Here is a 25908-nt window from a genome sequence, read left to right as displayed (position 1 = left end):
TCGGAGTTCGGCTCCGCAGCCTACACAATTCCAGGCAGTCCACTCAGGCACAATGTAGTGCTGGCTGAGGCCCAAGCCCTCTTCTTTGGGACTTTGTGCTTGCACAGCACCTCGTTTAATCTGGGCTGATACCCCCGCAAAGCAACGACATGGCATGTGTCCTTTAAACAAGACATTGTGCCAGCGTAAAGTCCTTCAGGCGAGGACTCTTTCCTCCTTTGTGTAGCATTCAATTGACCCCCAGGGCTTGTATGCCTGGTGCAGTCTATAAAATGCAAATTGCAGGCTTGTGCAGCCTCATTTTGCCTCAGGGTTGTGCAGGAAAAGGAGAGCAGGTTTATTCCTTCAGCCTCCACTCTGTTTTGGGATTTCTGAAACCAGATTCCCCTGCTTTGCTATTAGGCTTCAAAGGAAAACACACCTGACCTTTTAAAATGCATCTCTCTTCTTTCAAATGTTGGAAAGCCCATTTTGAACAGTACAACCGAATAGAGGATTAACCCGCTCCTACACAGCCCTAAGACAAAGTGAGGTAGCATGAGCCTGCCACTTGCCTTTTATTTTTTAAAGAGTCATAATCTTTGTCACTTCTGCTTGAGCCTTCAGAATGGAGCTGTAGGGTTTCAGGTTCAAGCCCCAAGCTGTGGGACGGTAAACATATCCACTCCCATCTGGAAAGCTTTTTAAGTTCCATCTCAGCAAGGGGAGGGATGAGGTCTTACAGCAGACATACTCACTCTGATGCCCCCGCGGCCCTGTGAAAGTGGTGGGGCAACTCACGATACCGGACGTATCCCCATCTAAACATGAGTGAACTCTGGCTCTGAAGCAAGAGAACAACAGAGAAGGAACAAGGAGGCACATGTCCCTCACTGGTTTGGGATCCTAGTTTTTCCCACACAGGTGGTACCCAATGCTGCTTCCCTCTGCCCTTATGTTTACCTTTGCTCAGAATTACCCCTAGATCCAATCTTGAGTCCCACGCTAGGGCCACAGCCTGCACGCAACAGTGATGCTCTGTGCCATCTTGAATGCCCTTCTGTGCTGCAGGAGGTTGATGTTCTGGCCCAGTGCCATGCCTAAATGGTACCACGAATTCATTGCCTGAAGTGGGTTCTTTGGTATAACTCACAATAGGACCAGCTGCTGGGCCTTTTCAAGCCCTTCACATCTGCAGCTCTCTAATGGGGAGGGGCTGTGGCTCAATGGAAGAGCCTCTGCTTTGCATGCAGAAGGTCCCAGGTTCAATCCCCGGCATCCCCAGCTCAAAGGACCAGGCGGTAGGTGATGTAAAAGATCTCTTCCTGAGACCCTGGAGAACCACTGCCAGTAGACTGTACTGACCTTGATGGACCGATGGTCTGGTTCAGCACAAGGCAGTTTCAATGCTGTCAAGAAAGCACAGGTGATACACAACAGATATAATGCCATGGATCCACCCGTTCAACCTAAGAAGCCTTCCTCTCATTTAAGCAGCTTTTTCATTAATGGAAGAGCCACTTAAGCTGGAAGATGGTTCCTTATCTAGCCTGGAGGAAGGCTTCCAACTTTGCTCCGTGGAGCGGTAGGAGAGGGGTAGGATCCACCTCCCTTTGTGTGTCGGGGAGGAATTTGCCCTCTATGCCAAGCCATTCCAAGAATTCAGACTGCTAAATCCAGCTCGTTCTGTTCCCACCAAGGATTTGGGGCCACTCTTCTGCTGAATATAGGGATAAATACATTCTTGGCACTTGTTTAAAAAAGTCGCTGCCGGCTCCATACTTCTCATTGTTATCAGGATGTACAAATGGATGTAAGCAAGCTGTTGTGAGAGGAACCCTTGGAACGCAGACGTTTCTGCTGAGCCGTAACTTTAGAGCAGCATTCCCCCCAGTAATGATTAACTGACGTCTCATGGCAAGAGAGCAAGAAGGCCATTATTTCTTACTCAGGTGCCCGGTGATTCCTCTAAGATAGAGGTCAGGGCGGCAGGGGCCGGGGGAAATCACTGAATCATCGCGAGTCCTGATTTTATCCGGCAATCCCTGCCAATAATGATTCAGAATTCTATTTGTCTTCCTTTCGACTCATTGTGGTGACAGTGTCATTGACTACCCAATCCCCACCATTCACAGACGAGATTAGTATATTGGCGTATGATCCACAACCATTTTTTCCCCTCAGAATGAGTGCACCCTTTCCTTGCCGACTTGCATCATACTGCGGCTGTGAAGCTAATGGCTGTAGTGTTCCGAGGATACAAATAACCCCACTGTCCACTCACCAATAACCCCATGAACTCTGGACCTCCACAAATTAGACTGAAGTTCACTGGGTAGAGCAGATAGCATACCAGAGGTGGCAATTCTCTCAGCACTGAGATTCATTAATCTTGTGACAGAGGTATTGTGCAGATATAAGGGGGGAAATTCACTCTGTTTTCCTCATGTCAGGTATCCTCAGCAAAAGTAGTCTTCTGTTGGGGGGCAGGGGGAAGGACGAACTAGGATTTGCCTCCAATTTGAACCTGGAGGATAATATAGAGCCAGAGCTGATGTGTTTGTAATGTGCTCCTGTCAGTCCCAGATGGCTTGTCTCTGTCCATTTCTAGAAGCTCATTCATGCCCAAAACTACAGGAATGTGGTGGCTGTCGGCCACCTGCATCTCTTCCCCAATCTCTGTGGTACTGTTTAGTTAAAGAAAACACAGTCAGTGTTCATCCTCAGTCTTCCCCCGCCTCTGCTGTTGCTGCTTAGAATCCAAGCCAAAGTCTCGTGGCACCCTTAAGACTAACACAGTGTAGTAAAAACGTTCATGAGCTAGAGCTCAGTGAGGATTTAAAATACTTTAAGGCTTCAGAAGCAGTTTCTGCATTAAATCTAGTCGTTGCTGTTGGTTTGAGTGTCTTAATTACGGCTTTATCTGTGCACTCGGAAACAGCTTTGAGTGCTTGTCAAAAAAAAGTAGTATATAAATATTTGGAATAAATAGATGTGTGGTGGTTCCATCTAGTCCTGATGTAATATAAAAAGCAGCCACACAATAGTCATGAAATAATTCATGAAAAGCAGAAATTCCTGGGCTTAGTAGCATACGCATCACCATTCTTTTACAGTTTGTCACAAACTGTACAGAGCAGACCCTGACCTGTGTGCAGTTGCTGGAGTCTTTTAAATATAGCCTGTTGTGGAGTAAGGTATGATTCAGCCTGTCTTTAGAGGTGAGACTACATTGCTTTGGCACACCCAGGCCTTGGTTTACACTTGTGGCCTCTGAAATGCTGCGTAAATTACCAAATGTAGGCAAATGTTAGAAATAATTCCCCTTGAGATTAGATCAGTGGACAGTTGGATGCTTTGATTGGAATTTGATTTAGCTGTATATTACTTTTAGCTGTGGTTCTTCTTTATTGTCTTGTCAAGTTTGTGCAATTAGTAACTCCAGAAGTCTAACACCATTTTAAGAGTGGCAGCCCCACCAGGTGCTGGATTAACTTCCTGGGTTTGTTGTTTGCTTGGGATTGCTAAAACCAAGGTTTAATTGAATCCTTGGTGGGCTGCATTTGGCTTGCTGGGTCACGTTTCCTAAGCCTGTCAAGTCCTTAGCAGGGTACTGGCCACATTTGCAGATGATAGCAAATTATTTGGGATGATGAGAGTCAAGGAGGATTGCAGAAAGCTACAGGAGGATCTCTTTAATCTGGGCAAGTGGACAACAATGTGGCAAATATCAGTCTACATAAATATTAGAAACCTCTCCCATTCTTATTTTAAACATATGTTAATGGGATTTGAACTGGTGGAAACTTAGAGGGAATGAGATCTTGGCATTGTAGTGGATAGCTTGTTGGAAAATGTGCATTGGTGGTGAAAAAGGCAAACTCCATGTTGGAGATTATTAGGAATGGGACTGAAAATAAAACTGCTAATATCCTAAAGTCCTTGTACAACCTCATTTAGAATACTGTCTATGTACAGTTCTGGTTGTTATATCCAGGGGTCATTTCGTAGAAACAGAGGTCCAGGAGCTCATTAGCACAGCTCATTTGCATATGCCACACCCCCTGACATCATCGGAAGTGTGTCAGAAGGCAACACCCACCGCTCAGGCTCCACTGGACTCTTGGATTGCTAGCTATGGGGGGGAGGATGCACAGATCTGCCCTCACAGAGGAGGGAGAGCTTGTACCTGAATAAACCTTGGCCTTAAAGGTGCCAGTGGCACTGGACTCTTTTGGATTGCAAGCTATTGGGGGGGGGCTCTGCAACTTACCTGGCTGCTTCTTGCTCCTTGTGGTCCGGGGCTGCAGGGAGCAGGGGGCGGGGTTGTTGCAAGTGCCCGCCCCTGGGCTCTTTACTGCCCGAGCTCCGCTCCCGTGCGCTCCTGCAGGAAATCACCCCTGGTTATATCTCAACAAAGATACTGTAGAGCTGGAAAATAACTGCACTGAGCAGGGGGTTGACCTAGATGACCTCTAAGACCCAACGTCAGGTCTATATGACTATATGCAGGATTGCTGTGAATGTGGAACAGCCCTCATTGAGTTCCCCTCAAGATTTTTAGAGGAAAAACCAGATACAAATGACTAAATACACAAGAATGGACGAGTGGGCATCAACATGGCAAACAGGGTTCAGTGTGGCCAAGTGCAAAGTGATGCACATTGGAGCCAAAAATCATAAGTATAAATACATATTGATGGGGTCTGAACTGGCAAAGACTTGACCAATGAAAATGTTGAGACAGTGTGTAACTGGAATAAAAAAGGCCAATGCTATGCTGGGGATTATTAGGAAGGGAATTGAAAACAAATCAGCCAGTATCATCATGCCCCTGTATAAATCAATGGTGCAACCTCATTTGGAGTACTGTGTACAGTTCTGGTCACCACACTGCAAAAAGGATATTATAGCATTGGAAAAAGTGCAGAAAAGGCAACTTGAATGCTAAAAGGGTTGGAACACTTTCCCTATGAAGAAAGGTTAAAGCGCTTGGGGCTCTTTAGCTTGGAGAAACGATGGCTGAGGGGTGACATGATTGAGGTTTACAAGGTTATGCATGGGATAGAGCAGGCAGAGAAAATAAGTACTTTTCTCCCTTCTTCACAATACAAAACTCGTGGGCGCTCAATGAAATTGCTGAGCAGTCGGGTTAGAACAGATAAAAGGAAGTACTTCTTCACCCAAAGAGTGATTAACACTTGGAATTCACTGCCACAGGAGGTGGCGGTGGCTACAAGCATGGACAGCTTCAAGGGGGAATTAGATAAGCATATGGAGCAGAAGTCCATCAGTGGCTATTAGCCACAAGGTATAGATATGAACTCTCAGTCTGGGGCAAGTGATGCTCTGTATTCTTAGTGCTTGGTGGGGGGCAACAGTGGGAGGGCTTCTAATGTCCTGGCACCATTTGTGGACCTCCTGATGTCAGCTGGTATTTTTGGCCACTGTGCGACAGAGTGTTGGACTAGATGGGCCATTGGCCTGATCCAGCATTGGCTTCTCTTATGTTCTTATGTTAAGAACTTTGTTTTCAGCAAATTCTCCCTGTAACTATCAGTCATGTGGATAAGGACCTCAGGTCCCAATAAACTTAGAGTTGCAGTGGCAAGGAACCACAGGGTTCATTCGGTCAACCTCTCTGCCATACTGGTCCTCCCGTATCAATCTACATAATCCATGACTGCCATATGCTACAAGCAGACAACAGCTGGAATACAGGAAGAGGCTCTGAGGCCAAGTAACTTGATATGATTAATATAATGAGGTGATTTAATATAATGAGCCAGATTAATGTAATAGCTCAGGAAGACACTTTTCCTCCCACACACAGACACACAGGGAAAAGTCCTTTCCACCACCAACCCCCCCATTAAAAATTAGACCAAGTTTTCTTCCACCTGGTGGTGCTGCTGTGAATGCAAAGGCATTTACAGGCTGTGGTCAGACATGCCATTTGGTGCGGAGGGGAAGCGAGCCTATTTCCCCTGGTGGAAATTGACATGGCATTGCACAAGCACACATCCTTTGTAGCTGCAGGCTCAGCCCGTCAGACAGCACATTTGAGCGAGTGGGTTTTTTTGCCTTTTGTTTCCCATGCGCATAAATGAGGAATTGCACCTCTGCACTGAGAGTTCCCCATAGAGTATGTGGCTATGTGCATATTGCTAAGCGAGGGAGGGGGAAATGACACTGAGTCAGGATGGAATGGGCAGACCATCCCAACGGCTTGAGAGCATGCTTGAGCAATCAGACTGGGGAAAATCCATCCATGGCCCGTTGGCAAGCATTACAACCGGACTTTCCCTGTTGTCTTTTAACTCCACTTCCCTGGCGGGGCAGCCCAGAGCGCCAATGGCTGCGAGACCTTTCCCAGATGTTGCTGTCTGATCATGCCCTTTGGATCCGTCAGGCATTCACAGCTGAGTCACATCTAAAGGCATGTCTGACTGCGGCCACAGTGGCAATGTAGCCAGGACACAACATTTTTGTTCCTGTGCTTTCATGCCCATTTCTTTCCCCCACACATCTGAAGAGGGGTTTTTTTGTAATTAAAAAAAAGTCTCACAGGAGTGATAATTAAAACACCATCAGAATATACCAAACTTTGTGTTGAGAGAAGGGTAAATGGCAGTTGGAGAGGTGCAGAAATTTGCTTCTCCCCATCCACAGTTTTCCTAAACCCACTTTGGGTACAATCTTCTCAGAAAGATCGTATCAAAGGAGCCTTGGAGAAACCTTTGGTGGAGGTGGGGAAAACCCAGAAGGTGGGTGAGTGCATAATAATGTTATGCAGTATCCCATATTAAAAAACACTACTTTTTTGCTGGATGGCGAGGAGTGGAACAAGAGCTCCGAGCAGAAGCAACCCTATTCCACGTAGATCCAGAACAGGTGTGTCAAACATGCGGCCCAGGGGCCGGATCAGGCCCTTGGAGGGCTGCAATCCGGCCCGCAAGGCCCGGGTTGTTTCCTGCTTCCTTTTCCAGTTCTGCTGCAATAACTCAGAGCAAGAGGTGTCAGTTATCACAAAATATTGCAAGAGTGCTAGTATTTTAAGCATGTTTTATCTAAAGTTTAAAAAATATTTAATTGTGTTTGTGTCCTTTATACAGTTTATATCTCCGCTAACTGGCATTACATTTTATGACACACATGGCCCGGCCCAACAAGGTCTAATTTTTGTCAGATCCAGCCCTCATAACAAATGAGTTCGACACCCCTGATCTAGAACAAAGCCTGAGTCCAGTGACACCTTTAAGACCAACAGGTTACCCAGAATTAAACTTGTTGGTCTTAAAAGGTGCCACTGGACTCAAACTTTGTTCTATTGCTTCAGACCAACATGGCCACCCACCTGAATCTAACCATTAAGATCTAGTCCACGGAGAAAGGAAGCTGGTACAGGCCTGACTGATACAGAGTACTGGTAACAAAGTGGCTGACCGAAGTGGTACTTCCTGTTTTCTGCTCAGAGCACCTTAAGACAGACAGTACCAGTAAGAAATTCAAGTCGCTTTTGCCCCTGGATCTAGTTTTTCATAGATAGTAAACCTAGAATCATAGAGTTGGAAGGGTCATGTAGTCTAACCCCCTGCACAATGCAGGAAATTCACAAATACCTCCCCCCCCGCACCCCCAGTGACTGCTGTTCCACACCCAGAAGATGACAAAAAACAAATAAACCCCTGTCTGTACCCACAGTATAGAAGCAAGACTCGTGTAAACGGGATGGGATGAAATGTTCCATAATGGGGACACACACACAATAGAGTATCCAGGAGAAGACTAGGCTAGAATCTCCCTTTCTAAAATCTAGTTTTTAGTGTGCAGGGAATGTTTCTTTATTAATTGAAAAGGAATGTTTGGCAGGCCCTGCTGAAGTCCGCCAATGAAGGTGCCACCACACACCCTCTAGCAGTTTGTTCCGCAGAGCCGATGACATCACAGAAACACTTTGCCAAGGAAGTGATGAATGTAAGAGGCTAGAAACCCTTGTGATTACCTAAGCCATTATACAGGTTTACAAAGGGAGGGGTGGAATTTTTTGAGCGCAGAGGAGATTTGGGTCATGTGATTTACAGCAGGTCAGTGAGACCCGGGTCCTAGACATCCTAATTTGGTAAGCACTACTATATGTCTGCCAGTTAGCATGTTAAGACAAGAGTAGGCCTGTCAACCTCCGGACTACAGAGATCAGTTCCCCCAGAGAAAATGTCTGGTTTGGAGGCTGGACTCCTTCCTCCCCGCCCCCAACCCTGCCCTCTCCAAACTCCACCACCTCCAAATCTTCAGGAATGAATATATCTCAACCTTGAGAGGTCAGCCCTAAGACAGAGTGTGGTGGTAACAGGGCTCTTTTTGTAGAACATAATAGACCACACCCAACATCAGAAACTCATTAGCATATTAGGCCACACCCCTGACAGCACAGCTCATTGGCATATTAGGCCACACCTCTATGTTACCAGAAGTGTGGTTATCCAGCCACACCCACCTTTTGCTTGTTATTCTGTTTACCTTGTTTGTTGTCAAAACCCAGGGCTTTTTTGTAGCAGGAACTCTTTTGCATGTTAGGCCACACACCCCTAATGTAGCCAGTCCTAATGAGTTTCTGCTGCTGGGTGTGGCCTATTATGCTAATGAGTTCCTGCTGGGCGTGGTCAACTTGGAAGCCAGCTGGAACTTCGCTCCTGTGCGTTCCTGCCCAAAAATAGCCCTGGGTACAGACCAAGGCCAAACTTCACCATATTTTTTTAAAAATCACAGGAATAGACACTAAAGTTTAAGTCCTCATATCTAGAAGCAAATCACTCCCCTCAAGTTCTTGTTTGACTAGAATATTATACTCAGACACTAGGGTTCCCAGCTCTGGGTTAAGAAATACCAGGATATTTGGGGGTGGAGCCTAGGGAGGGCGGGGTTTGGAGAGAGGAGGGACCTCTGCCAGGTACAATGCCATAGAGTCCATCTAAAACAGCTGTTTTCTCCAGGGCACCTGGTCTCTGTTCCCTGGGGATCAACTGTAATACCGGGAGATCTCCAGGCCCCACCTGGAGGCTTGGCAACCATATCAGACAACTAAATAGTAATCAGATTACAGAATATTTTGGCAGAATAAAAACGAATTGCCCAGGATGTTGAAAAAGAAACACACACATGATTTCTAGATGTATGTAGTTTGCAGGTGACGTATAGGTATACAGCTTAACATCCTTTCCTGGTGGGAAGAAGAAGAAGAAGAGATTGGATTTATACCCCGCCCTTCACTTGGAGTCTCAGAGCGGCTTACAAACTCCTTTCCCTTCCCCTCCCCACAACAGACACCCTGTGAGGTGGGTGGGGCTGAGAGAACTCTGACACAAACTGCTCTTTCAGAAACAGCTGTGCTAGAGCTTGTGACTGACCCAAGGTCACATCAGCAGGTGCAAGTGGAGGAGTGGGGAATCAAACCCGGTTCTCCCAGATTAGAGTCCACACACTTAACCACTACACCAAACTGGCTCAATTTTATTTAAGTTCCATTTTATTCAATGGGTGTTATTCCCAGTTAAGTGTTGTTAGGATTGCAGCTGTTGTCTATCCCAAGGGCTGGAAGGCTGCACCCACCTATTTCGATTGTCTAATGGTCTAAGCAACACCTCAGCAGTGTGTCATACCACAATGATGTCCCCATTTCAGCAGATTACCACCACCTAGCTGGACTGAAGGTGTCTGCTTGGCTAGAGAATTAGCGGAGACTCAAACCATTGGGACACTAGAACGCAAGTAGTACGTTTAGAGTCCTTGCAGAATAAGAGCCCACTTTTGCTGTTATGATCCAGGGCTGGAAATTGCTTTCAGGGTAGTATGTTTTTTAAAAGTCAGTAGCAGAGAAAAAACGACTCATTGCCATGTCAGAGGGAAGTAAACATCCTGTACTAAATCAGGAACAGGAAACTGGCCAGGATATTTTCTTAACGTTTTATTTATTAAAACATTTATATCACGCCTTTCCTCATCGTTCAAGGATAAGCTAATATATTAGGGATGCCCTAGATTCCAGGAGGAGTTCCATCTTGAACACTGTTGCCTCGGATTTCCACAGGAAAACTTTCTCTTTTGGATTTCAGAGGGTTCCGTTAACACTGTCACAGTTCTAACACTGACATTGTTCAAAGTCCTATCCCATCATATATTTTGTAGCCTTCTGGAATTGTAATCAACCGTGACCGTGCATGTATATTCAGAAACAAGGACAAAAATTTCCTTGAGGCAAAAAAGTTACAGTTTTGTGGAAGTAAAGGAAAATAAGAATACTCAAAGCTGGTGCTGACCTTGAAAAACAATACAGTATTTATTGAATGAAGAGCAGCGCGACCCTTTATCCAGTGTACTCATCATCATTTTTGGAAAAGTGTTGCACTACGATGGAATCTCAAATTTCTATGCAATTCTTTAAAAAGTAGATTTCAATGAGAACCCTTCTCATTATGGATCAGGCAAAGATGAAAGATGAGAGCAAGGAACGCCCCAATTCTGAAATCACAATAAAACATGCAAACCCTGCCTGTGAATGCCAACTTTCCAATGATGTCAATTTTTTATTGGCAACGATTGAGGTAATCACAGGAAGAATGAGCATAGGTTAGGCAACAGAGGAAGCATAAATAAACCAAAATGCAGGCTAAGACGCTATACTAGCCACTGAAACCTTCCCTAGCCCACATGTGTTCTTGCATTTCTCTAGACCCATGACGTCTAAAAACTTTTATTTAAAAAAAACTGTAATGTAGGGATCTTCTGGAGTCTGCACCATATACCTGATTCTGTGGCAGTTCTGTAGAAATCTCATTGTTGTGGCTCCAGATAAAGAAGACAGACCATGTTCAGAAACGCATGGAATGGGGAATTTACATGACTGCTACTGTGGCTCAGTGGTAGAGTATCTGCTTGGCATGCAGATGGTCCCAAGTACAATCCCCGGCATGTCCAGTTACAAAAGGACCAGGGCAGTAGATGTTGTGAAAGACCTCTGCCCGAGTCCCCGGAGAGCTGCTGCTGGTCTGAGTAGACAGCACTGACCTTGATGGACTAGGGGTCCGATGCAGTATAAGGCAGCCTCGTGTTTTCATAACAAAATATGAGATTTTATTGTTGTTGTTGTTCAGCCGCACAGTCGAGTCCAACTCTTCGCAACCCCATGGACCAGATTTTTATTTACTTTATTTATTTACTGGAAACAAAATGTACTTCTTTGACAGCAACCAAGCGCCTTCCATCATCAGTTCTAACTTCTACTGACACTTCATTGTATCTCTTGCCTCCCCCCCCCCCCCCCCACCCGGCCATTAGCAACGCTGCACAGCCAAGTGTGACTCATGTTTTTAATGGCAATTCATAACAATTTGTAAGGGCAGGCCTGGCAGCTAAATGGGATGAAATCTGATCTCAGTGCCCTCTTCTGCATGGCTGCTACCCTTTCTATTGGCCTTATACAAAACGCAAAGGATGCTGGGCAACCTTGAGCCATGATACCCTTCTGCGAACACTTCTGTGTGGTAAAATAATGATGTCCTAATAAGTGGAGCCGCACAGGCCTAGGATATCAATAGCCTTCTAAATCACCTCTGAGCAAAAACATCTCTGGGAACAAACAGGCATGCCGGAACTGCTTTAGACATCTGCACTACTATGGTAATGTTGGAAACCCTGGGGGCATGTGGGAGACGGGCCGTGCTGCTGATCTTGCCCACACCAGTGTCACACCTGGGATGGGAAGGATGGTGGATGGGGAGGAGCTAGGCTTGCCAAGTCCCCCCGGGGGGCGGGGAAACCCCCGCCCCAGAGGCCTGTTTCCCCCCGGCGGCGGATCGGGCCCCGGGGGGAACCCCACCCCGGTGTGCGCGTCACCAGGAAGTGACATTATGATGCGGGGCCATGGTAATCCGAGGGAAAACTCTATGGTTTTCCCTTGGATGGTCGTGGCCCCGCCCCCAGCATGCCCAGTGTCATAACGTCACTTCCTGGTGACGTGCGCGCATGCACGAAGCACACGTGCTCCAGCCACGGACCGGGAGTTTCCCGGTAAGTAGATTTTTCGACTTGGCAACCCTAGGAGGAGCTGTGGCTCAGTGTTGGAGCCTCTGCTCTGCATGCAGAAGATCCCAGGTTCAGTCCCCGGCACCTCCAGTTAAAAGGACCAAGCAGGAGGTGATGTGAAAAAGCTCTACTTGAAACCCTGGAGAGCTGCTGCCAGTGACAGTAAACAGTGGCGGGTTCTGCTGCCTCTGACATTCGTTCCACATTTTCTCAACACTGAAGAAAAGGTGCAGCTCAAAACCACATTCAAATACCCCGGGGCCAATGCTGTACTGACTGAAAAGTCACCCCTGAATGGCCAGAAAACGGCCATAAATCTATGCAGAAGGTACCATAAAACCTGATGAGCAAAGGAAGTGAAAGCAGCATGCAATGCAGAGGGGCATTTCTGTTCCAACGTGGGTTTGCTAAGACAACAGAGGGAAAAGCCAACGGCGAATTGCCCAATAATACTAACCTTGATGGACGAACATTTCGATTCAGTATAAGGCAGCTTCACCATCCTGAAGACTGGGGCAATGCTGGTCTGGGGAGGAGCATTATATTGCTTGGGGCTTGTCCCATTGCAGCAGCTCTCACATCAAGAAGGAAACATGCGGCCTTAATATACTATCATCTTCCCTCCCACAGGCCTCCAATATGGGTTGCAAAAGCTAGATGCCCCTTAACAGAACAGAAGTCCCTCACTAATAAATAATGAGAATTTCTTAAGGGCCCAAGATCCTAGGCACAGTAGAATGCAAAATATGCGCTGCTAGTACATTAACCATTTCAAGAGTGTACTAAACGTGTTCCCACAGCTCTCCTTTTGTGCATTATTGTCTATATATAGAGCACATATTTTAGGATGTAGCACTCCAAAGGGTTCTACAGGATGGCGGAATGAGCATAAATGCACACACGCACATTCTTCAGACAGCTTTACGTCTGTCATTCCCAATCCCTACACACAGTTGAACAGGGAGCAGGGAGACGAAGAACCGTGCGTGCTGGAGCACAGAAACGACATTCCACAGGGGCAGAATGAACAAACCAGTCCCTTCTTTAATAGCACACACGCACACAAAGGACTTGGGTGGAAGAGAATAATAAGCAGGGTTCACATCGACCGAAATCAGTTTATTCAGATATAAATCGGAGTGACCTGAGCTATAAATGGATGTGATTTATGTAAGCAAAAAAGCAGGCATGGCCTAGCCCACATGTCAAACCAGAGAAGGCAGAAGAGTAAAGATAGAAAGGAACACGAAGCCCACTCTTCAAAATCAGTATAATGCAAACAAATTGAATATCCTTTAATGAATGAACAACAAATCTACCAACATTCCTATTGAAAATAATGAAAAACGGTGTATTGTCTTCATCAGTGTTCACAAAGGTTTACTGTTCTATTATGGTTTTCAGTAGGAAAGTTCTGCAGATAATGGGTGTATTGTCCATTTATTAAAGGGTGTTTCCTTTGTTTAGACTGTACTGATTTCGAAGCCTGGGCTTCATTTTCATGCATATTCTTGTTCCTCAACCTTGTCTGGTTTGGCTCAGTTTGTGTGTTGGTTGAAAACTGACTCCCCTTTCTTGTACTGCTATGTCACATGTCAACATAGGCACTGCGAAACTGTGTGTGTGCATATGCTGTCAAGTCACAGCCAATTTATGGCAATCCCAGTAGGGCAGGGGTGTTAAACATGCGGCCCGAGGGCTGAATCAGGCCCCCGGAGGGCTTCTATCAGGCCCACACTGGAACTGGCGGTCTCCTTCTTCCAGTTCTGTTGCTGCTGCTGCTGCATCATAGCTTGCTTCGCCAGACTCTCTCAGTCGCTCAGCCATTTCATGTTTTCCCCTGGGTCCTAGACTCAGAACTCTGAGCATGAGATTTCTGTGGTGAATGTCAATAGGTCAAAAGTAGGTTTGCAGCTTACAGATATACACTTGAACAGCATACTCAAGATTGCAACAGCACAGATATATTGATGCAATAATTCAGAGCAAGACGTGCCAGTTATCAGATACTGTTAAATAAACAAAATATTCTCAGTGTGCTAATGTTTTAAGCATGTTTTTATTTTAAGTTAAAAAAAATCGTTGTGTTTGTGTCCTTTATAAAGTTTATATCTCAGCTACCTGGCATTACATTTTATGACACACATGGCCCGGCCCAACAAGGTCTAATTGATGTTAGATCTGGCCCTCATAACAAATAAGTTCGACACCCCTGCAGAAGGGTTTTTAAGGCAAAAGGTGGTCAGGGGTGGTTTTGCCATTGCCTTCCTCTGTGGAGCAATCAGGGGCTGCGGTCACATGGAGCATTAGCCACGCTACAGAGACGGAAGATAGGCGGATTTTCCGGGCGCGATCACACCGCCACATCTGGGAAGCGTAGAGCTCCCGTGGCTCACCCGAGGCTTCCCGCCGAAGATCCGGGGCAAAAAACTAGTACCTCCGAGGTACTAGTTTCCGGAAACCGCGGGGCAAGGGCGGGCGTCTGATCGTGTTTCCGGTGGCATCCGGCGCCCGCCCGTGTCCCCTCGCAAACAGGTCATTTTTCCCCCCAAGGCTCCACGGATGTGCACAAGCACCCAACGGAGCATGCGCACACTTCAGTTTAAAAAAGTAAAAAACCCCAACCCTGTTTGCCGCGCCGCCCCGCTTCTTTGCCTGTTGTGTGATCGGCACCTCCCCCCTAGCCACGGGACCTCAACGGGTCCTCAACTGGACGTCTGATCGCGCAGTCGCGCGTTAGTTTTCCCTGGGGCAAACAGTCACGCTCCCCCCCCCCGCATTTTCCAGCCCGTGTGACCGGGGCCCTGGACTTCCTTGGGGGTCTCCCATCCAAGTACTAACCAGGGCTGACCCTGCTTAGGTTCTGCGATCTGATGAGATTGGGCTAGCCTGGACCATCCAGGTCAGGGTACTACAAAATTACACTCATCCATATCTGCTCACAGCAAATAACATTTTACTGACCCATCACCTAATTTGTAGCTGGGAAGGGCTTGTGGAGAATCAAAGAACGGGTCAATTTCATGTCTGTATTGGATTGTCTATTGTGCAATAATGATGAGTGTGTGCCATATATACAGATATTGTTACTTAATTCATTCTAATCTGTTTATGTCCTTTTGTGCTTAATTGCCTTTGTAATCCATACAATCTCTCTTCTTTAGGATGTGCATGATTTCTGTTGTATTAGAAGCATGTTTAATTATTGTTCTAGGCTTTAATCCAGCGAATACAGGTTTATTGTGTATGGTGAATGCACCTCTATTCTCTTCAATTATGGATTATTGTCCTTGGAAATCAAGGGATTTATTTATAGGATGATGTGGTGTAATCATGGAGACCGCACACTGAGAAATTTCAAGTTCAAATTGCATCCTAGTCACTGCCAGTTTGGTGTAGTGGTTAGGAGCACGGACTCTGATCTGAAAGAACTGGGTTTGACTCCCCACTCTTCCACATGCAGCTGCTGGTGTGACCTTGGGTCAGTCACAAGTTCTCTAAGAGCTTTTCTCTCAGGAGCAGTTCTCGAGAGAGAGCTCTCTCAGCCCCACCTACCTCCCAGGGTGTCTGTTGTGGGGAGGGGAAGGGAAAGGAGATTGTAAGCCACTCTGAGACTCTTTCAGGTAGTGAAGGGCAGAGTATAAATCCAATCTCTCCTCTTCTTCTTCTGCTTTACTGGGTGCCTTAGGCAAGCCATGTGCCTCAACTCCCTAGCTGTGATGGGGGGGTGATAATAGTGAGCTACCTTGCAAGGGTGTTGTAAAAGTTAGGGATAATGGGTTGGATCCGGCTAAGTATTCTGCAGACTGGAAAAAAGAGAAGGTGTCCCTTTGACCACCAAAAAAAGTGACATAGGGATTATGGCACCTCCATGAACCAAAGCCACACAGGACTGGGGTTGTATCAAGGAGGGGAATTTGGTAAGACTGCAGTGGAAAAGCTGGTGGGATCCAACCCGATGCATTCAAAACGCTTTGCACACTCAAAGATGTCAGTATAACAACACAGTCACGACTTATCTTGACATGCCATAGGCCTGTACGTCTACATGAAAACAAGCCAAACACTGTAGCCTGGATCCCCTGAATGTCTCAAACTGTTCTTAATACTTTGCCCTCTGACCTGTGACATGGATTCCAAAGCAAAGCGTGCCCAGTTTCCTTGGCAGGCTCAAGGTCTGCCTACGTGATACAAAAATGTATTCCTGCATTCCTCATATGCCCAACCCTGATTCTGCAAACACACATGCAATGGCAGCACACTTACCATAAAAACATGGTGGCTTAAAGCAGGTAGGGTTGCAATCTTTTACACTGACACAGAAATTAAGCGATGAGTGTTTTCCCATCATGTATCTCCATGCCAGGGAAAGCGTCATTTGTAGAAGTTCTGTGGTTTAACCAGGGCTTTTTTTTTAAGAAAAAGCCTAGCAGGAACTTATTAGCATAATAGGCCATGCCCCTGACAGCAGAGTACATTAGCATATTAGGCCACACCCCCATGCCTTCCCTTGGCTTACCCTTGGTGGGGAGGCAGTTTAAACTGTCTTCCCTTGGCTTGCCCGGGCAAGCTGACCCTTGCACAGGCCGGGGAAGGCATGGGGAGGCATTTAAATGCCTCCGATCCTTCCAGGGGCCCCCTGGCCCACCCGCCTCAGAGTCACTGGACGGGGTGTCTCTCTCCAGGCCTTCCCTCTGTAGCCATGCATGCAGAGGTTTTGGCCAACTCTGAAGTCAGGGAACTCCGTTCCTGTGCGTTCCTGCCCAAAAATAGCCCTGGGTTTAACTACTGTTAAGGCTGAGGTGCAAGACCAGATTTTAAAAAGCGATCGTCCTAGAAACGAGTGCAGCCAGCCAGATACCACACGTCTGCAGACATGGAAGCACCAGTTCCAAAGTGGTAGCCGCACTAGTTGGGTGCAGCAAAAATAACCAGGAGTCTTGTGGCAACTTAAAGACTAATGACACGTGATTCCAGCAGACATTTTGGTGGACTAGAGGCTGCCTCTTTACTATGCTGTTGTAAAATAACGCACTTATTGCATCTGAAGATGTGGACTCTTGTCAGCAAAAGCTTGTGGTGGAATAAAATATCGCTAGCCTTTCAATTGCCATGAGATGCCTGTTTATTTTTAGGAATGAGAAAGGGTCGTAGTGTGCCAGGTTTAAAAAGCCCGGCTATGGAGAGCATAAAAATGTCAGACCCTTGAACAAACTCACTCTCAACAACACTCTCTTCTAGTGATTTGTTTATTGAGATATGAAGATGTGTCAAGCTGAGCTCATCTGTGTCAGAACTAATGGGTTTGGCGCCAGTCCTGGTATTATACTTAATTCAAACAGCCCGCCCCCCCGTGACCCATCCAATCAAGCCATCCACGCAGCCCGCCTAAACCAAGCGCATTCTCCCCCCCCAACCTACAGTTTTATTATCTACGACAGGCCAGCTAGCAGAGACAGGCGTCCAAGGTCATTCGCATTCTTCCCATTCGGGAGGCCTCTTAAGAAAACAGTTACAGAGCAGTTAAGTGAAGCAATTCCCACACACTCACATAGGCTCACCATCTGCCCCCCCCAGTGGCCCCAATACAGAATTGTTAGAGGTAAGGAAGAGAGAAAAACAGAAACACACGGCAAATGAGGACCTGAGTTTGACAAAAAAGAGGTTTTGGGTGGGTAGCCATGCCCTGTATGGTTTGGGACCAACATACCCAAAAGATTAAAGTAAAGGTAAAGGTTCCCTTGCTCGAAAGTCAGTCGAATCTGACTCTAGGGTTGCGGTGCTCATCTCCGTTTCAAAGCTGAAGAGCCAGCGCTGTCCGAAGACATTTCCGTGGTCATGTGGCTGGCATGACTAAACACCGAGGCGCACGGAATGCTGTTACCTTCCCACGGAAGTGGTACCTATTGTTCTACTTGCAATTGCTTGCTTTCGAACTGCTAGGTTGGCAGGAGCTGGAACTAAAGACAGGAGCTCACTCCGTCATGCGGCACCCGGGTCTCGAACTGCTGAACTACCGACCTTCCACAGCCTGCAGTTCAGCGTCTTAACCACTTGAGCCACCGCAGCTCCGACCCAAAAGATTACCTAATCCTTTATGAACCTGCCCAACCACTACGGTCATCTTTGAACGCCCTGCTTTGAGTGCTCTTGCTTTCTGTTTGGTGTACTGGTTAAGTGCGCGGTGAGCCAGTTTGGTGTAGTGGTTAAGTGTGTGGACTCTAATCTGGGAGAACCGGGTTTGATTCCCCACGCCTCCACTTGCACCTGGCTGGATGGCCTTGGGCAAGTCCTAGCTCTGATAAGAGCTGTTCTTGAAAAAGACCAGTTTCTGTCAAGAGCTCTCTCAGCCCCACCTACCTCACAGGGTGTCTGTTGTGGGGAGGGTGTAATGTATATATCCCAGACCGTGTGCGCGGCCATTGCACCACGCAGTCAGGCGAAGCCGTCGAACTTTGCTCGCAGGAACAATGGGACAAGCGGATCCTAGCCCGCACCTATCGGCAGGCTAGGCTTCCAGTCGAGAGCCTATGGAACTCTCGACCACTGTAAATAGCCAATCACTAGTGTGTGGGTGTGTTTTGGTGCGGGGTTGTTGTGCACATAAACCAGCCTGCGAGCTGGGCAATTTGTCTTTGTTCTGAGCTGAAATAAAGCTGAAATCACTAGTAAGTCTCAGTACTTTTCAGAGGGAAAGGAGTTTGTAAGCCGCTCTGAGACAGTGACTGAGGTAGTGAAGGGCGGGGTATAAATCCAACCTCCTCCTCCTCCTCCTCCTCTTCTTCTGAAATTAGGCAGGTGGCAACCCATGAGAAAGCCTTCGTGATTGTGGCACCGAAGATCTGGAACTCTCTCCCCGGGGAGATTAAGCTGTGCTCTTCTGTTTCCCATCTCCTGCCAGTGGGTGAAGAGCTTTTTGTTTTGTTTGGCATTCCTTAAGAACATAACATCAGAAGAGCCCTGTTGGATTGCACCAATAGTCCATCTAGTCCAGCATCTTGTCTCACACAGTGGCCAACCAGTTCCTCTGGATGGCCAACAACAGGACAGAGAGGCCGAGTCCTTCCCCCGATGTTGCCGCCTGCCTCTGGGATTCAGAGGATTAGTGTCTCTGAATGTGGAGGTTCTCCTCAGCCAACATGGCTGGTAGCCATTGATAGACTTCCTCCATGAATCTATCTATAAGTTCTAGATCAGACCAGTGGTCCATCCAGTCTAGCATCCTGTCTCACCCAGTGGCCAACCAGTTCCTCTGGAGGCTGAGGCCTTCCCCCGATGTTGCCTCCTGGCTCCAGTATTCAGAGGCTTAGTGCTTCTGAATGTGGAGGTTCCCCCACAACCACCACGGCTAGTAGTCACTGACAGGCCTATCCACCATAAATCTAATCCCCTTTTCCGGCTGTTTATTCCTGTGGCCATCACTATAGCGATCACTCCTTCCTGACCAATGATTTAACTGTTAGTATTATGCCTTTGTAGATGTTTTAGCTCTGTTTTAATTGTTTTAATAATGTGTGTGGTTTTGATTTTCTTTCTTTTCTGCTGCTACAAACAAACACAGCTACCCATCTTGATCTAAATGTAGAAGTGAGCCGTGACTCATGAAAGCTCATCCCCTGCCACAAATTTTGTTAGTCTTTTAAGGTGCTACTGGACTCTGGCTCTTTTCTGCTGCTATAGACAGTTTGTTGATCTATTTTATTTCATGTTGTTTGGAGGAGACAAGTTTCTGTTTCATTACCTGTCCTTTTTTTTTTTTGGGGGGGGGAAGTTTCTATTTGACTGACCAGAAAAACCACATTCCCCTCAGCAAAAGCACGCCATAAAACATAATATCCTAGGGTTGCCAACTCTGGGTCGGGAGATTCCTGGAGGTTGGCCATGGAACCCACCTTGTCCAGTTGCCATTTCCTCTCTGTAGTCTATAGATCAGTTGTAATTCTGGGAGATCTCCATCCAGGCAACCTGGAAGTTGGCAGCCCTACGACTGCCCCAAACAAAAACTATTTTACGCAGCTTTTTTGGGGGTGTGTCTTGTTATGTCAACAGGGAGGACGCGTACAGGGAGGACGACAAACGTCTCCTTCCGGAGAGAGCCTCCAAGAGATCCTGCCCTGCAACCGGCTCTCCCTCGAGCAGGCTGCAGGCCCAGCCCCGGGGCAGTCGTGTGGGCCGGCCCAGGCAGGCAGGCACTGTGTCTCTGGGTGACGCGCCGCCTCCTCTTCCCTCCCTCCCTCCGCCGGGCCCGTCTCGTTTTGCGCGCACGGGAAGGAGGAGGAGCAGCCGCAGCCAGCCGGGGGAGGAGGCGCCATCGCCCGCTGCCGGTCCTTCTTTCCCTCCCCTGCTCCCCCCGGGAAGAGGCTGGTTCTCTGCTTCACTCGCTCGGCCTTATTTTTTTTTTCACCCCCCCCTTCCCCTTCCCTTCTTTTTTGCTTTTACCCCCCTTTTTAACCTCCTTTTTTCTCTCTCTCCAAACCAGCAAGACGCTTTTTCCTCTGCCCCGGGGGCAGCAGCAGCAGCAGCAGCAACAACAGAAGCAACACTCAGCAACAGCCGGGCCGGGTTGTCTTGCACAACCGGAGGGGCACTTCCTACACACACACCCCCTTCCCACCCACCTCCCTCCGAAAACCACGTCCTCTGTGGGGCGACATGAACGCCGCTGGTCGCGGACGCCTCGGCTCCCTCGCCTAAACATGGAACCGGCAGCGGCGAACTGAACACAAAAGACGCCCAACCCAAGACAGCATCTCTTTCCCCGTCGGCACCGCGACGATGGCGTTCTGATGGACCCGATGCTGGCCAAGTCCACCTGGGAATCTTACAGCTCTGCAGGGGAGGTGAGCGAAGCAATAAAAACCCGACGCGCGCGCGTTCGATCCCCCGTCTCTCTCTCCCCCTTATCGGGGGCTCCTTTGCAACTTGGCGGCTCGTTCCGCAAGCCTGGCGTGTCCATATTGCTTTTGTTTCTGCGGGGGTACGAAGACGCCGTTACCCATTTCTGTCTTCGTCTCTCCACCCCCCGGGGCCGCAGATCAGGGGGGCGAATCTGGTTGTTGACATCAATGGCGTCTGCGGCCGTCCGTTCCTAACCCGGCTCCTTTGCAAAGAAATTTGCAAAGAAATTATGGGCGTTTGGGTATAGCAGGAGGTTTGCCTGCAGACAGCTCGGCTTTTGGCACGAATTTTACACTGGCCCGGTGGACAGACTCGGGCAAAGGGAACCTTCAGCCCGTGCGCATTCAGTAGGCCACAGCCGGACGAGTGAATCCTCTGGGTTAAAAGATGGGGATCGCCGTTTCTTTCCCACACAATCGCAAAACGGGGCCTTTCCCCAAAGGTATTTTTTTTTTGCAAGATTGCAGGGTGGTTGTTGTTTATTTGCAAAGGTATTTTTGCAAGGATGCAGTTTTGCAGAGCCTTTGGCCATTATGCGCGTCGTACGTGCCGAAAGACAGAAGAGGTGGTGCTAAAACCCAGCCCGCGTTTGTTGTTGTTTACATAATGCATGCGGGCGCCTCCGAGATGCGCTGTGGTGTGCAGGAGAGCTGTGTGCGGCGCTGCGATAGGCGTGTTTCTCCTGTGTTTGCATTATGGCGGGCGATGTTTATGTGTACAGTGCAGTATGAGGTTAATAGGGTACCTAACTTGTAAAGCAACAGTGTACAAGTGGAGGCTGTGATCAGGTCCAGTTTAAATCCCGCGAGACCTGCTTTATTATTTACTTATTTAATATATTTATACCCTGCCTTTATCCCGGTAGAGGACTCCAGGCAGCTTACATCAATCTCCTCTTGTCAGCTTTGTCCTCTCAACAACCCTGTGAGGTAGGATAGGGTGAGAGCGTGTGACTGGCCCAAGGTCACCCCAGCAAGCTTCCATGGCATGAGTGGGATTCGAACCCGGGTCTCCCACATATTAGTATGACACTCTTACCACACGGGCATGTTACTGAGTAGACATGCCTTGGATATGGGGCCTGCGTCATCTGCACTTGGATCTTTTCCCCTCCGAAATGATACTCTCGATTAAATGCAGTGGTCTCTGCTCAGTTTAGTTCTCTGTGAACTGAAGATAGCTCAAGTTGTCATGAAAATACTGAAATATTTAGTAGAGAGCTGTTGGCGAAAGGGGCTTGCCCTTTTCCTCGTGTCCCTTTGGGAATCCTGAAAGCTTCCACACAGTTAGGGGTGACGTTGCTCAAATATAGTTAAGTGATTATTTTTAAAAAGCGTTTTCCTGTCAAAAACCTACTGGGAATTGTGTTTCTGGCTTCTGTCTCAGTTTAGCGCTTGTTTACCTCCCCAGCTCCGGGCTGCCGGTGACGTCACTGTGGCTCTCACAAGCGGCGCAGGATATCTGGGGCTGCGTTTGCAGTGCTGTTCGGTCTCTCTTGAACTTCATTGCAGCAGTTGCCCCGAGAGTACAGCAGAGTTGCCATCCTCTAGGCCTGGCCTGGAGAGCCCCCAGAATTGCAAGTGATCTCCAGACGGCAGAGATCAGTTCTTTTGGCCCTTCTTACATGCCCAGGGGAATGAAATGCTGATCATCACTTTGGGGGCAGGAAGCAATTTTTCTCTAGGCCGATTTGGCTGGAGATCCTGGAGGGTTTTTTTTTTTTGGTCATCTTCTGGACATGAAAGAGCGGTCACTGGGGGTACGGGGGGAGGTATTTGTGAATTTTCTGCATTGTGCAGTGGGTTGGACTATAGGACCCTGGGGGGGGGGTCTCTTCCAACTCTATGATTCTATGACTGCTTTGGAGGGTGCACCGTATAGTATTACACCCTGTTGAGGTTTCTCCGTTCCAGACCCTGACTTCCCTAGGCTCAACCCCAAATCTTCAGGAATTTCCCAACTCGGGCTGTCAGCCTCCAAGCGAAATTACATCGGATCTCCAGAGCGTAGAGGTCAGTTCTCCTGGAAAATATGGCTTCTTTGGAGGGTGAACTCTGTGGCATTATATACCCGACTGAGGTTCCTTCCCTCCAAATCTTGCCCCCCCCAGGCTCCGCCCCCAAATCTCCAGGAATTTCCGAGGCCAGAGTTGGCAACCTTAGACTAATGGCAGAGGTGGCGGTGGCTGTAATTACTGATTCCTCCCGCCCCCTATTCATATGTTCCTTCCAAATCTTTCTGCACAGCTTGACTGCATCTCTCTGGGGAGGGGAGAAAGTGCTAAAGGCCTTGTTATTGGTTACTTCATTTCTACGCCTCTTTTCTCCCCAGTGGGGAGGTGGCGCAGTTTCACCTCCTTCTATGGACCACTGTGCAAATATTTAAAAAAAGGGAACTGTTTATTAATTGCAATGTTGCAGCAAACAGTCCAGGATGTGAACTGATGCAGCAGTTCAGGACAGTGGGGTTGCATCAGGTTTTGCAGAGATCCAATGTGGTTAGGCGGGGGTGTGGCGGGGGCTGGTTGGGGAAGTAGCCGTTCAGCACCCACCGGACCAGGCCAAGGGGACTTGAGAGAGATCCCCTTTCACCGGTGTAGCGTTACGGCCACATAATGTCAGCCAGCATTAACTAAGGAAGAAGAAGGGGAAAAAAAAACCCTCCAAAAGCTGAGGTCATCTCAGTGGCCCAAAACAGATCATAAAGACCCCGGTGGATGATTTCTGTATTATGTACACATCACAGCCATCAGGCACGGTGCTTTCCAGAGGAAAGGGAACAGACAGGCCTCTGCTTTGAAGAACTTGCGTTCTGTTATGGGGATGCAAGGCATCAAAGTTCAAGGTGTCGGTGCAGAACGAGTTCTCTGCTGTCGAATGCATATTTTTTATTTTTGTAAAAAGGTGGTAGTAATCGAATTGATCTGTTGCTTCAGACCGACACGGCTACCCGCCTGAATTACTCAGTACTGGTGAGAGTTTTCCCCCTTTTGCCATCAAGTTGCAGCCGATCTATGGGACCCTGCAGGGTTTTCGAGGGAAGAGCCATTCAGAGGCGGTTTGCCGTTGCCTGGCTCTGCTTCATGACCTTGGACTTCCTTGGTGGTCTCCCATTCATAGAATCATAGAGTTGGAAGGGACCTCCAGGGTCTTCTAGTCCAACCCCCTGCACAATGCAGGAAATTCACAAATACCTCCCCCCCCACACACACCCTGCTTTATGCCTAGAACAGGCAAACCCCCCCAGGATCCCTGGCCAGACTGGCCTGGAGAACAATGGCTTCCTGACCACAGAGTGGCGATGGGCATCTCCCTGGGTGTGTAAAACCTACCTGAAGGACCGCCTTTCCCCGTATGTTCCCCCAAGAGCACTACGGTCAGGGGCCCAAAATTTATTAGTCATCCCGGGCCCCAAGGATGTCAAACTAGCCGCTACGAGAACCAGGGCTTTTTCGGTGGCGGCTCCTACCTGGTGGAATGAGCTCCCAGGGGAGATCAGGGCCCTGCGGGACCTTGTGCAGTTCCGCAGGGCCTGCAAGACGGAGCTCTTCCGCCAGGCTTTCGAGTAGGAGCCGCCGCCCCTACTATACTACCACCGCCCTGAGGTCCCGATGAAACACCCAGTATGGAAGAAGCCTCTGCCGTCTTCTTGGAACTTTGGACATTCGATCCGTCATCCTTAGATTATGAACGGCACTGAGCACTTTGTTTAATTAAGATTCTAAGATGTAGTACATGTTTTAAATTGTTATGTATATTATTGTTTTATCATGGCAAGTTGTCTTGCCTCTGTAAGCCGCCCTGAGCCCACTGGGGAGGGTGGGGTATAAATACGAAAAATAAATAATAAAAAAATAAATAAAAAAGAGCCACGAGAACTAAGCACTGAGGCAGCCCTTCCCGCCCTCCCTTCTCATGATCGGCCCAAGTTCACATTCAAATACTAACCAGGGCTGACCCTACTTAGCCTCCAAGATCTGATGCAGTCGGGCTAGCTTGGGCCATTCAGGTCAGAGCAAAAGACATACAAAGGCTGCGGTCACACGGAGCATTTGCCGCGCTGACGATACAGATGGTAGGCGGATTTTCCGGGTGCGATCACACCGCAGCATCTGGGAAGCGTAGAGCTCCCGTGGCTCACCCAAGGCTTCCCGCCAAAGATGCGGAGTAAAAAACTAGTACCTCCGAGGTACTAGTTTCCGGAAGCCGCGGGGCAAGTGCGGGCGTCTGATCGCGTTTCTGGTGGACTTACGTGGCATCCGGCGCCCGCCGCTGTTCGTCGCACACAAGGGTTTTTTTTTTCCTCCCAAGTCTCAGCAGGTTGCGCAACAGCGCCCAACAGCGCATGCGCACAAAGAGCGATTGCTAGTGCGATCGCGCGGCGCGGCTTCTGTGCCGCGCTGCAGGATACCTGTCTGGTCGGCATCTCCCCCCTAACCACGGGACCTCGACCGGGATGTGTGCTTGGGCGGCCGTGCGTTAGTTTCCTCCGGGGCAATTAGCCACGCCTCCCCCCCGTGATATCCGGCCCGTGTGACCGGGGCCGGAGGTGGTTTTGCCATTGCCTGCCTTTGCATCATGACCCTAGACTTCCTTGGTCGTCTCCCATTCAAGCACTAACCAGGGCTGACCCTGCTTAGATTCCGAGATCTGATGAGATGGGGCTAGCCCGGGCTACCCAGGTCACACACACACAGGCAAAAAGATCTTGCCAATCTGCCTTACGCTGAGTCAGACCATGGGTCTCGCAGGCTTAGTCTGACTGGAAGCTGCTCTCTGGGGACTTGAACAGTCTTTCACATCACCTCCTTATTGATACTCTGGCTGGAGGAACCAGGGATTGGACCAGGGACTTCTGCAGGCAAAACAGATGCTCTTATCACTGGCACTTCCCTGAGCCCCGTGCGTGGCGCTCCCCACGGACCCTCTCCCAAACGACAGTTTTTGGTGT

General features: G+C 48.3%; 1 protein-coding gene across 1 annotated transcript in view; it reads left to right on the top strand.

Annotated features, from left to right (window-relative positions):
- The first annotated feature begins 20327 nt into the window (after nt 1-20327).
- CCNI (cyclin I) overlaps nt 20328-25908 on the top strand; it is a 98131-nt gene continuing 92550 nt past the window's right edge. The window contains exon 1 of the mRNA XM_015421201.1: nt 20328-20900. The gene's annotated coding sequence lies outside the window, so the exon portion shown is untranslated. The remainder of the gene's footprint in view (nt 20901-25908) is intronic.

This window comes from Gekko japonicus, unplaced genomic scaffold (genome assembly GCF_001447785.1).
Source record: "Gekko japonicus isolate JY-2015 unplaced genomic scaffold, Gekko_japonicus_V1.1 scaffold644, whole genome shotgun sequence".
Lineage (NCBI taxonomy): Eukaryota > Metazoa > Chordata > Lepidosauria > Squamata > Gekkonidae > Gekko > Gekko japonicus.
Note: the sequence above shows the minus strand (reverse complement) of the source record. Positions and strands in the feature narration are given on the sequence as shown.